Source organism: Lissotriton vulgaris, chromosome 9 (assembly GCF_964263255.1).
Source record: "Lissotriton vulgaris chromosome 9, aLisVul1.2, whole genome shotgun sequence".
In the NCBI taxonomy this organism is placed as follows: Eukaryota; Metazoa; Chordata; class Amphibia; order Caudata; family Salamandridae; genus Lissotriton; species Lissotriton vulgaris.
In genome coordinates, this window is record NC_141697.1 from 989,098,570 (window position 1) to 989,111,630 (window position 13,061).

The window sequence follows — 13,061 nt, forward strand, 5'->3', positions numbered from 1 at the left end:
ATTAAAGATGTTAATTTATGTATTGGTATTTATTTTGAATAAATTTTTAATTAATTAATAATTGGTAATTAATTAAAATGTAATTGGTAATTAATTTTATTTAATTTATTAATTGGTAATTAATTAAAATATAATTGGTAATTCATTGGTAATTAATTAATAATTGGTAATTAATTAAAATATAATTGGTAATTAATTTTAAATAATTGATTATATGTTAATCATGTTATTTGTATTAATTTATTTTCAGTAGATGTTTTTGTTGAAATTAATTAATTTATTATAAAAAACTAATAATTATTTTAACAAAATGTAATTGGTATTAATATTTAATTAATTTTCATTCATATATGAAGTATTTACGTTCCCTACTGTTGCACTCTCTGGAGTGGGAACAGTAATTTTTACCCCTACGCTATCCAACGCTTTCCCTACTGTTGCACTCATTGGAGTGGGAATAGTAATTTTTATCCCTACGCTATCCAATGCTTTCCCTACTGTTGCACTCTCTGGAGTGGGAATAGTCATTTTAAACCCTTCGCTATCCAGCGCTTTCCATACTGTTGCACTCACTGGAGTGGGAATAGTAATTTTTACCCCTACGCTATCCAACGTTTTCCCTACTGTTGCACTCACTCGAGTGGGAATAGTAATTTTCACCCCTACGGTATCCAAGGTTTTCCCTACTGTTGCACTCTCTGGAGTGGGAATAGTAATTTTTACCACTACGCTATCCAACGCTTTCCCTACTGTTGCACTCATTGGAGTGGGAATAGTAATTTTAACCTCTACGCTATCCAACGCTTTCCCTACTGTTGCACTCACTGGAGTGGGAATAGTAATTTTTATCCTCCCGCTATCCAACGCTTTCCCTACTGTTGCACTCTCTGGAGTGGGAATAGTAATTTTTACCCCTACGCTATCCAACGCTTTCCCTACTGTTGCACTCTCTGGAATGGGAATAGTAATTTTTACCCTCCCGCTATCCAACTTTTCCCTACTGTTGCACTCACTGGAGTGGGAATAGTAATTTTTATGCCTACGCTATCCAACGCTTTCCCTACTGTTGCACTCTGTGTAGTGGGAATAGTAATTGTTATCCCTACGCTATCCAATGCTTTCCCTACTGTTGCACTCTCTGGAGTGGGAATAGTAATTTTTACCCCTACGCTATCCAACGCTTTCCCTACTGTTGCACTCTCTGGAGTGGGAATAGTAATTTTTACCCCTACGCTATCCTACGCTTTCCCTACTGTTGCACTCTCTGGAGTGGGAATAGTAATTCTTACCCTCCCGCTATCCAACGCTTTCCCTACTGTTGCACTCACTGGAGTGGGAATAGTAATGTTTACTGCTACGCTATCCAATTTTTTTTCTTCTGTTGCACTCACTGGAGTGGCAATAGTCATTTTTACCCCTACGCTATCCAATGCTTTCCCTACTGTTGCACTCTCTGGAGTGGGAATAATAATTTTTACCCCTACGCTATCCAATGCTTTCCCTACTGTTGCACTCTCTGGAGTGGGAATAGTAATTCTTACCCTCCCGCTATCCAACGCTTTCCCTACTGTTGCACTCACTGGAGTGGGAATAGTAATGTTTACTGCTACGCTATCCATTTTTTTTTCTACTGTTGCACTCACTGGAGTGGCAATAGTAAATTTAACCCTCTCGCTATCCTATGGTAAATATATTGTATATTTTATCATTAATACTATGCTTATATATATATATATATATATACATATATATATATATATATATATATATATATATATATATATATATATATATATATATATATATGTATTAAAACATTTTTACATTATATTAATTATATATTAGTTTTAATGTTATTTAAGTATTTTAAGTATTTTTAAGTTAGTTATATTTATTATGTTAATAATTTTAAATTACTTTTAACTATTTAAAAAAGTCAATATTTTGACTATCTATATTTTTTACATCGATATTTTGGATTCGATATTTTTGTACTTACCTGTTTGGAGATAGGAAGTCGATATTTTGGCATTCTATATTTTTACCTCGATATTTTTGTATATCGATATTTTTGACATCGATATTGTGTCAGTGATCCCTCTGATACACCCTACTCTTTATTCTTGAATGTTTTCACATAGGTTGTAATTTCACTTACCTTCTTTATGTTTTGTATAATTGCTGACGACAATTCTGTACAGCACTCTGATACCCCTTTGGGTCTTGTTAGCGCTCTATAAAAGTTTTCAAATAAATAAATAGAAATACTGGGGAGGGAAGCCAAGAACTGTCCTTGATGTAATTATCACTGCACAGGCTTTTGCTATATGGTCTGAGCTTGTTCTGAGATACAGTGCTCTGGAGGGAAGCAACTGAAAGACCAGAGAACCCATTGAACAAGCAGGGACTGTGTTCCCCTGAGGCCTGCCTACTGGACTTACATTCTAAGCCCAAAAAAGCAGGAAACAGTTGCTGATATTAGCCAACCGTGCATAGTAAAGCATTGGAGAGCTACGTTACCCCCTTCCCGGCTTGACAAAGGGAGTCAAGATGTAAATAGATGGGCCCTGTCAGAAAGGATGGCTTACATGGAGAGGAAAAGAAGTGCCTCCATAGTAGACCGATGGCACACCTATGGAACTACATTGTGTGTACAATAGAAAACAAAATGGCTGTGGTCATGAACAGTGGCGGCCGATATAAACAAAGGCTGGTAGGCGGTTGGGGTCGCACGGGAAGCATCGAACAGAGGGCATTAAATATATTTAAAGAAACACTTCCTTCTCTTGCCGCCTCTCCTCTTCCTGCCTGCTGGTCCCAGCAGCCCCTAGGACAGACTCCCTGTCCAATCCCCATGCTGAAGAGCAGAACGGTGATTGGTCTTAGCAGGCAGAAAAGATGCCCTGCTCAGACCAGGGAGTCTGTGGGGTTTCTCCAGCCCGGCTGCTCAATGCAGCTGGTCTGGAGAAAACCTAAGTGCACATGTGTGTTTTGGTCGGCCTGAGACGGACGGCCAAAACACATATGCCCACTTAGGGAGTGGAGTACACATAGCACTCCTCCTCCCCCCTCCCTTGCCTCGGCCCGCCCCTCCCAACAGAGCTGGCTAAGAGTAGCAAATGTAAATTAAAACGATGCACGAACATCATTTTAATTTACATTTACTGGCTCTGAGCCAGGCAGTGGGGCGACACTCCTTCGCCATTGCGGAGGAGCCACCACTGGTGATGAACCTGGATAGAAGATGGGCTTATGCCTCTAAACGCCTCCCTTGTTTCCGATAACTAAAGGACCAGGAAGTGCCCTTGCAAACCACATATAGATAGTGAAATGCAACAAGATGTAGTGTGTTGTTACTTTAACTCTAGCTGACATACACATGTTTATATCTGTGATTTTAAAGGTACCCAATCCAGTTGCCTAGACCATGCATGCTCTTGAATGGATAATTATAGGAGTCATTCCAACGTTTGTGTTGGTAAGCATTTTTGACACCATTTGTAATTGTGGCTCTCAAAAAAGTGAAAAACAAATAACGGACTAAAACTGTTGCTGCCAAGTTTGGCTTAGTTGTTGAGTCTGTTTGGGCTCCTGTTTCTTGCATGTGTAATTTTACCCACCGCTTTTACACTTGCACTTCCTGTCGCCAGGCTGTCTTTGTTATACTTTCTCGGTATGTTAGATGTTCTGTGTATAGCTCCTGCTCCTAAATTCCCTTTTTTGGCAGTCGGTGGCATTGGCTTACTTTCCTCTGTTTCATTTTGTGTACAGTAGCCATTGCAGAAGAATTCAGCCAGCGCCCTGGTCGTCTAATATGTTTTATTACACCAGTGAGGGGTATTTATACAAGGTGCCACATTTAGACGTGCTTTCCTCCTCTTCATCGCTTAGCCTCGCATAAGATCAGGTCGCCACAATGATGTCACCCCTATGGGTTGGCACAAAATGAACAAAACTCAACCTACTATTTGATTACAGAATAGCACCGATATTTGTTGAGGTGGGAGGGGTGGCTCGTTCAGTTATCTCATTCATCCAGAGCAGTCACAGACAGTCCTTGTGCTGGACAACTATTGCTTTGCATCTCTGTGCCATGCAATCATGTCCTTCTGTACTGGACACATGCCCAGAAACCAAGCCCCATTGATCTGTATCCGGTCGCAAAATTGGCACCTTTTATGCTTAAAGACCCTGGGCCTCATTATGAAGCCTTGAGTCAGTTTTGCGCTTCCTATGTGTCACTTTTTGTGACGCATCGGCGGCGTAAAACATGCCTCCTGTTGTGCATATTTAAAAAGTGGAGCATCTAAGAAGATGTGTCACTTTGTAAACGCCTGCGCTACATTATACCTGCGTCAGGTATAATGTATGCAGGGGGGGCGTTCCCCCGCAAAAAGCCTCGTAGAAGTGACGCAGTGAAATCTATGAGATTTCACTGCGTCACTTCTAGGACGCCGTTGCGTCAAAATCTTACGCCTGCCTCACATCAGGCGTAAGACTGATGCAGGCCCTTTCACATGCGGCTTGCCCCATTTGAAAGGACGCATTGCTGGAGTTGCGCCACTTTTGTGACACACTCCAGCAACGCGTCACTTTGGCGCCATACAGATACATCAGAAATACTGACGTATCTGTAACTCCTTGCGACATGATGCGTCATACAGTAAATATGACGCATCAGGTATGTCACAAGGAGGGTGCACTGAGAAGTAACGCATCGCTGCTTTCAGGCAGTGATGCGTCATTTCTCATAAATGAGGCCCCCTGCTCTTAAGTGTGCCATTACACCCCTCCTCTCAACAATAGTAATAAGTTATATATATATTATAGTATTAATAGCTGCTCATTTGCATATATACCTTATGCCATTCATTTTATCATGTATATTTTGGTTTTTAACCAGGGTCAGGAGGTCAAATTTATGTATTGTAATTAATAACATTGAAGAGGTCTGAGTTGTTTACATCTGTGACACTGAACAGTGCGTTTCTCATAAACATTTCACTGCCCTGTAATAATAAATGTGTGTTTGATGGCACAGTTGCTCGGAATAATATGTTTTTGGGCCACATTTATTTTCACTTGCATGGTATAAATATGAACATTTATTTGAGGTACTAACTCCAGGGCAAGCAATGCACTGTGAAAAAAAATCACAATAATTATAAAATCAAGTTGAAATATCTGAAGCATCAAAGAAAATAAATGAAAATACAATGAAAAGAAGTGAAAGAAGAACACAGAAAGGTGTAAAACAAGGTAAATGTGATGATGCAGTTAGGGAAGTAAAAACTCATGCTTGAAGAAATGCATTTTTGAGACCAGTAACACTGTTGAAGGCGGATAGATTTCCAGAGCCCTCGAGCAATGGTGAAAAAGGCCTGATTTGACAATATTGGGGCATATTACCAAGCAATAGCGATATTTATCGCTATTGCTTGGTTAGAGACAAAAATTTACCGCTGAGCTGCTGCGATTTTTATCGCAGATAAACCTTGGTATTACCAAGGTTTATCGCAACTGCGATAAAAATCGGCCGCAATGCATGAATATCGCTGAAAAGTCAGCGATATTCATGCATTACCGAGCTAATGCTCTTAGCCATGTTATCCACCTCCCATTGGATAACATGGCTAAGAACTGCTCAGGGCAGGTGTAACCAACTTTTGGAGATATTCGCGCTTAGCGCGAATATCTCCAAAAGTTGGTAATAGGAGATAGCGATATTAGCGACTGTTTCCAGTCGCTAACATCTTGGCACGCCCACTTTGCATGTCATTAGTGATAAATATCACTGACATGCAATGTGGGGCCCAAGATGATCGCTATCTCCTACTAGCTGTCGCTAACTGGTGTTAGCGACAGCTAGGTAATAGGGAGATCATTTTATCTCTGCTTTCTTGGCTTTTAAAGCCAAAAAAGCGGAGATAAACCCCCTTGATAATATGCCCCTGAGTTTGGTGAAACTGGGAGGTATTGACGCATCTTATGTCCCTGCTCCTGGTGGGATTGGAACTCTCAGTGTCTACAATTGGTCTCAACTGGACTGTGTGATGCCAGACCATCCTTGTCAGAATGTTGCCTCAAATAAATCCTAAGTATTGTCTAAAAAATAAAGGGGCAGATTTACAAGCCCCTTGCGACACTTTTACGCCGCCGTTGCATCACTTTTAAGACGCAGCGGCGGCGTAAACAATGCGCCACATTGCGACTTATTTACAACGTGACGCATCTAGGCAGATGCGTCACGTTGTAAAGCCCTGCGCCACATGAAACCTGCGTCAGGTTTCATGTGGGCGTTCTGTCGCAGGGTGGGCGTTCCCTCGCAGGAAAGCCCCGTAAAACTGACGCAATGAAATCTACAAGATTTCACTGAGTCAGTTTTACGACGCTACTGCGTCAAATCCTTACGCCTGCTTGAAGCAGGCGTAAGGAGTGACGCACCACGTTGGTTATGCATGACCCCTGTGCTTTGCAGGAGTTGCGTTGCGCTTGCGACGCGACTCCAGCAATGCGCCGCCCATACACCACAAGATGCGTCACGCATCTTCCCTTCCTTGCACCATGGTGCGCTGCATTGTAAATGCGGCGCATCTGTGGTGGCGGAAGGAGGGGATTGCATGACGCATCTGTTCTGGCGCATCCCTGCTGATTTGCAGAGATGCGCCAGAACATGTAAATATGCCCCATAGCCTTATAGTGGTTTATAGAAAATATACACCAAATTGGACTTTATTTTTGTAAACAAGATTTAGGACACAATATTTATGTCACACGATATTTCTGCAAACAATACTCTGACATATACCCCCAGGGGGACAACAGGAGTTTGAGGGAGTTCAGAAAGAAGAGAGACAGTTCTATGTCAAGCTCAGAGGAGATAAGCTGTTGAATAGGATACCTATAATGAGAGTAAGACAGATACATTTATCTAAGAGATGTGACCCTGAAAGTTCAGGGACAAGTCTAAAAGTGCACAGAAATAATGTTGTGCCATATGCAGACATATACCAGCAGTGTGGCTGCAATTCGTCCAAATGACTTCTTGAATCACAATTTGGCTGCTCAACCTTGCCATGAATCAAGTACAGAAGGAGATGAAGGTGACTAACCAACCACCCTGGTGGTTGGCCTGCTAGCCATCCTCATAAGCAGAGGCCATGGCCTCCAGTCCTCTGGTGGAGGTTTGTCTGTAATATTTTGAGATCCTCAGCACCGGCACGGTAGATGCATTTAAGGCAAAGAATTTTGCCAAGTGTACTCCATAGTCTTATGGCCCTACTTAGCAGATGTATTTCTAAAATCCCAGAAAGCTGGAGTTATTTCAGATAAATGAAAATGTTGTGACCTTGATGTGCAGGGAACTTTCTCGCAGTTCATGGGGGCTAGGGATTGATTTTAAATCCAGTGACAATAAAATCAATTTCCCTAGTGCGCATTGAATTTCTTTACAGAGAATGTGGGCCACTAATTGATGTTAAATCCAGTGATAAATACTCCACCCTAAAATCACTATGGGCCAGTAGCCCAGTGGTGGATGGCCCGTAAAGTCAAGGGTTTTTGACAGCAAATTCAACTGAGGCTCTGCTGTTGAAGACCCTGTTGTTCTCCCACCAGTAAATGGGAAAGGAGGAACCCTGAGTTTGTCAGGAGCTATCCTGCGCTTTATGACCGATACATCATAAAAAGAACCCCCATAATATGTACAGTCAAAATCTGCTTGAAAAAGACCTTTTGCACAAACACTATTGTGCAATACATTGCCAAAGCAACCACAATACAAAACCTGGGGAAAATAGCTTTTGTGAAGTTGTGTAAACCTACTGCTGCTTCGCCATGGTGCATTGATGAAGGTCCCCTGACATTAATCTGTTAGAACAGAATCATGTATTTAACTGTATCTCTAGCAACTTATTTTATCATAGGATATCACTGTAGGTGTCTCTGTAATAGGCTATCACAAAGACCTACAAGATGGCGTCACCCTGAACTGCCCCTCTGTTAGGCATATCACCAGGTGATGCCTGTATCAAAGGGTATCACTGGAAGCTGCCTCTGGCATTGCATATCACTTTAGATTACGTTAATCACAGCGTATCGCTAAGTGATCACTCTCTCAGAGGATATAACTAGGGTATGCCCCCATGAGATACTATCAGAAGGAGCTCCCGCTAAAGGTGGGCATCACTAGAGCTACCGCTGCAAGAGGGTTTCACTAGGAGCTGCCTATGGCAGAGAGTATCACTAGGAACTGCCTCTACAAGAGGGTATCACTAGGAACTGCTTCATCAAAACTGCATCACAAGGAGCTGTCTCTACAAGACATCATCAGTAGGAGCTACCTCTACAAGAAGGTTTCACTTAGGCTTTCTCTACCAGAGGGTTTCACTAGAAGCTGCCTCTAGCAGAAGATGCCACTTTACGCTGTCTCGATCATAGGCATCACTAAGTTCTCACTCTATCCAGATGGTCCAACACGTGGCTGCCAGAGTGGTGCTTAAGCTCCCCAAACAGAGTTCTGCCTCTAAAGCACTCAGGAGGTTTCATTGGCTACCGGTTCATAAGAGGGCTCTATTTAAGATTATCTTTCTGGTCTTGAGAGCAATTTATGCCACAGACCCTAAATATCTTACTGCCCGGTTCTGTCACCATAGGTATGACTTGGATCTGCCTATATCGAAGGGTGTCACTAGAGCGGCCTCTATCAGAAGGTGTCACTAGAGTGGCCCTTATGAGAGGGTGTCACTAGAGTGGTGGGGCCGGGTAAAGGGGGATTTCGATGGATGTTGCAGAGGGAAAATTAAATAAATAATTAATTTACCCTCTGCATCGTCCCTCGAAATCCCCCATTACAAGGCCCAACCGCCCCACAGCTGTTACCTGCACGGACCGTGGCTGAGCGTAAATAGGAAGCAGCGCCAAAATTAAGACCAGGAAAAACCTGGTCGTACACAGGCGAAATGAGGATGAATTATTTATTTCTCCTCGTTTTTGCTGTTTCCATGTGTTTCTGCAGCAAATTGCCTAAGATTGTTTATGTGCAGGAAGGGGGACCTTTAAAAAAATGCAGTTTTGCAACTTCTATGTGTGCTGCATTAAGCAATAAACATAGAAGTTACGAAAAGGCATTAAAAGTTTGTTCATGTGCAGGAAGGGGGACCTTCCTGTACATAAACAATCTTCCCTCCAACGCAGGCACTCTTGCACTATGGTGCAAGGGTGATTGTGCAAGGGTCCCTACATTGGCGCTAGGCTGCTGAACTCAGCGCCTGCGCTAGAAGTGATGCAGGGGTGTGCCGTATTCTTGTGAATACGGCACATCCCTGTGGTTTCCGAATGGAGAAGCGTGGCGTTAGCAATTTTAGCTTAACGCCATGCTTTGCCATTCTATTGTAAATATGCCCCATAGTATCATGACAAAATGCATCTGTGATAGGGCTTCACTAAGGTCTGACTCTATCATTGAGTCTCTATCACCAGCCTCTACTTCATTTTAGAGTGTCTCAGTAGACACTGGGGCTTATTTATGAGCCCTTGCGTCACTTTTGTGCCGCTGGTGTGTCACTTTTGTGACGCACCAGCAGCGTAAAAAATGTGCCATGTTGCGTCATATTTACAAAGTGACGTATTTAGGTAGATGCATCATTTTGTAAACCCTTGTGCCAAATTATACCTGCGCAAGGTATAATGTATGCAGGGTGGGCGTTCTGGGGGAAGTAAGCCTTGTAGAAGTGATACAGTGAAATCTATGAGATTTCACTGCGTCACTTGTAGGACGCAAATGCATCAATATCTTACGCCTGCCTCACAGCAGGCGTAAGACTGATGCAGGTACATTTGAAATGGGACTTTCCCATGTGAAATGACCCATTGATGGAGTTGCGTCACTTTTGTGACACACTCTAGCAGTGCGTCTTTTTTGCGCCTACAGATACGTCAGAAATACTGACTTATCTGTAACTCCTTGCGCCATGATGCGTCATACTGTAAATATGACGCATCCAGCATGTCGCAAGGAGGGCGCAATGAAAAGAGATGCATCGTTGTTTTCACGCAGCGATGCAGCACTTTTCACAAATGAGGCCCACTGTCTCTGTCAGATAGTGCCACTGAGGCTGCCTCCGTCGGGGAGTATCACTAGGGACTGTCTCTATTATACGGCACCACTATAAGGTGCCTCTATAAAAGAGCATTACAAGGAGCTTTCCCCATCACGATGCTTTTACTATCAGAGGGTATCAACTTTTAGGAGGTCATTCGGGGGACCGCTTTTCCCGTAGCTCACAAACAGATCTCGACTTTTCACACAGGTTACAGATCCATTCTGAGCATCTTTTGCTTAAGAGTCGACACTCTCTTGCCTGTTTAGGATTGTCTTGGGGCATAATACCAACAACTAGCGATAATTATCGCTATGTTGGTTTAGCGGCGATGAGCAGTTCTTAGCCATGTTATCCAATGGTAGGTGGATAACACGGCTAAGAGCATTCGCTCTGTAATGCATGAATATCGCTGACTTTACAGCGATATTCATGCATTGCGGCAATTTTTATCACTTAGGAGCCTTGCTATTATGAAGGTTTATCTCGTAAGCGATAAAAATCTGCCGCAATGCATGAATATCGCTGTAAAGTCAGCGATATTCATGCATTACAGAGCAAATGCTCTTAGCCATGTTATCCACCTCCCATTGGATAACATGGCTAAGAACTGCTCAGGTGCAGGTGTTAGCTTTTGGAGATATTCGCACTTTGCGTGAATATCTCCAAAAGTTGATAATAGGAGATAGCGATGTTAGCGACTGTTTCCAGTCGCTAACATCTTGGCACGCCCACTTTGCATGTCATTAGTGATAAATATCACTGACATGCAAAGCGGGCCCAAGATGGTCGCTATCTCCTACTAGCTGTCGCTAACTGGTGTTAGCGACAGCTAAGTAATAGGGAGATAATTTTATCTCCGCTTTCTTGGCTTTTAAAGCCAAAAAAACGGAGCTAAACCCCCTTGATAATATGCCCACTTGTCTTTGGCTGGACCAGAGCATGAGACTTGACACTCAAAACACGGCAAGAACATTTCAGGGTCTGGGTCCAATTGTTAATCTGGTCCACCCCTTGACGAGCCACATGGAACAGCAGCTGCAGCCCTCCTTAAACCTCTTTCGAATGCCGGCTTTTTATTTGACATTACAGCAGCGCCACCTTTTGAATAGTACTGGGATATCACACACTGAAGACTGCAAGAAATATTTATGTAAACGATTTTGAAAATCAATCAGTTCTGCGTACAAATAAACTATTCCCCTCGATCAAATGATCCTTAAAGTAAATTGTTTCTGCAAAGCTATACTTTTAGTCTGATTACTGTAGTTTTTCCAGTTAATTTGGACTAATGCTTCGATTCGTCTAAATCAGTGCTTCCCAATATGTTTAGAGCCATGACCCACTTTTTGGGGGACAAACCTTCGAGAACCATCTAGCTTTAATGGATGCGAGGCGGGTGATTTTTTTATGAAACTAAAGCATCATGTGATAGCCCCCTGCATTTACAGACAGAACATTTGCCATTGAAATAGTCACTAATTTTGCACAGACACGGTTTTACCTGCAAAACTATATTTACATAAATAATAATGTGTGGAAATCAGGTTAAGTATATATTCATTATTTGTTCAGTAAAGTGTCTTGATTTGTTCTTAAAATATTTGGGGCCTATTTACAAGCCCCTTGCGCCACCAGAACGTCACTACGCACTGGCTGCACAAGAAATTTGTAAAACAGCCCCTTTGTTTCTATCACAAACTAGATTTGTGACAACAAATGTGCTTCATTTTTACTTTCAGAATTGCTGAATGTATACAGTTCATTTACTGTTATTTATGTTTTGTTGTATGTTACAAAAAAATAACACCCAACAGCCTTTCCTTTCTTACTACATGTACCCCAGCAAGATTGTCACATAATTCACTTTGCTTTTCTTTCTCTGACTGCAAAGTGAGAGGAGTTTTTAAACACTAGTCCCCATGCTAAAAAATAACTAGCAGAAGGCATAGCCGGACATTTGACCTCTGCCTTTGAAATGCAGCGAATGTGAGAAGATAAATACAGAATTTGAAGGCATCTTCATTTATTGTTTGTACTTTTGGAACCCACCAAAAATCTGCTTTCGCTAGCTACTGTTTGCAAAACACTTGTCGAAAAGATAAAAATAATGCTTAATTTTACAGTAACTTGTATATCAACATAACTAGTGAAAAAACAGTCGGGTACATTAGCTTTTGGGATAATATAGGTTATTTTTATGGAATGCAAAAAGGATGGCCATTACATCACTTTTCAATAAAGCCCCTGGTACAAAAATATATTTTTTACAGGGCAACGCAGCAAGCCTTTCTGCTGTGCTGCAGTGCGTCAAAATGAAAGGGCAGGAATGCAGCACACATAGAAAGAATAAAAGAACCAAGGAGAAATACAAGTATTTCTCCTTGTTGTGCCTCCTTATGCCACCCCTGGGGAGGCATAGGTTTCTGATGCATTCCAAGGTTTACAAAATGTTTAAATCTGGGAATCCGTTCCATGGATGTTGCTTTGGAACACCCCCAGCAACACCCATGGAATGCCCCTTTCACTCAGAGTTATGCGTGAAAGGGAAACATATTTACAAGGTCACGAAAAGTCATGCACAGTGACTTTACATGGCCTTATCAATATGGAGAAACCCATTCCACTGCTGGTGCATCAATAAAGGGTAATGCACCGGAGGTGCAATGGGCTTGTAAATAAGCCCCCAAGTGTTTAGAATCACCTTCAGGCAACCTGAGTCCCAGACAGTAGATCCATGACATAAATTGATGGAACACACGTATCTTCCAGGTAAGTGGTTAGGAAGAAAATTAAAGACTTCAAATGTACAGAAAAAGATGGTGACGCCATTTACCCCGCTGTGATTATCAGCAATATATCTTGGTGGTAAATACTCTGACTTGACAAACAATGTAACAAAACGGAGACATATGAACATCCCAATGTGTTAAAAATGTGTTAGAAACAGTTTGCACGGCA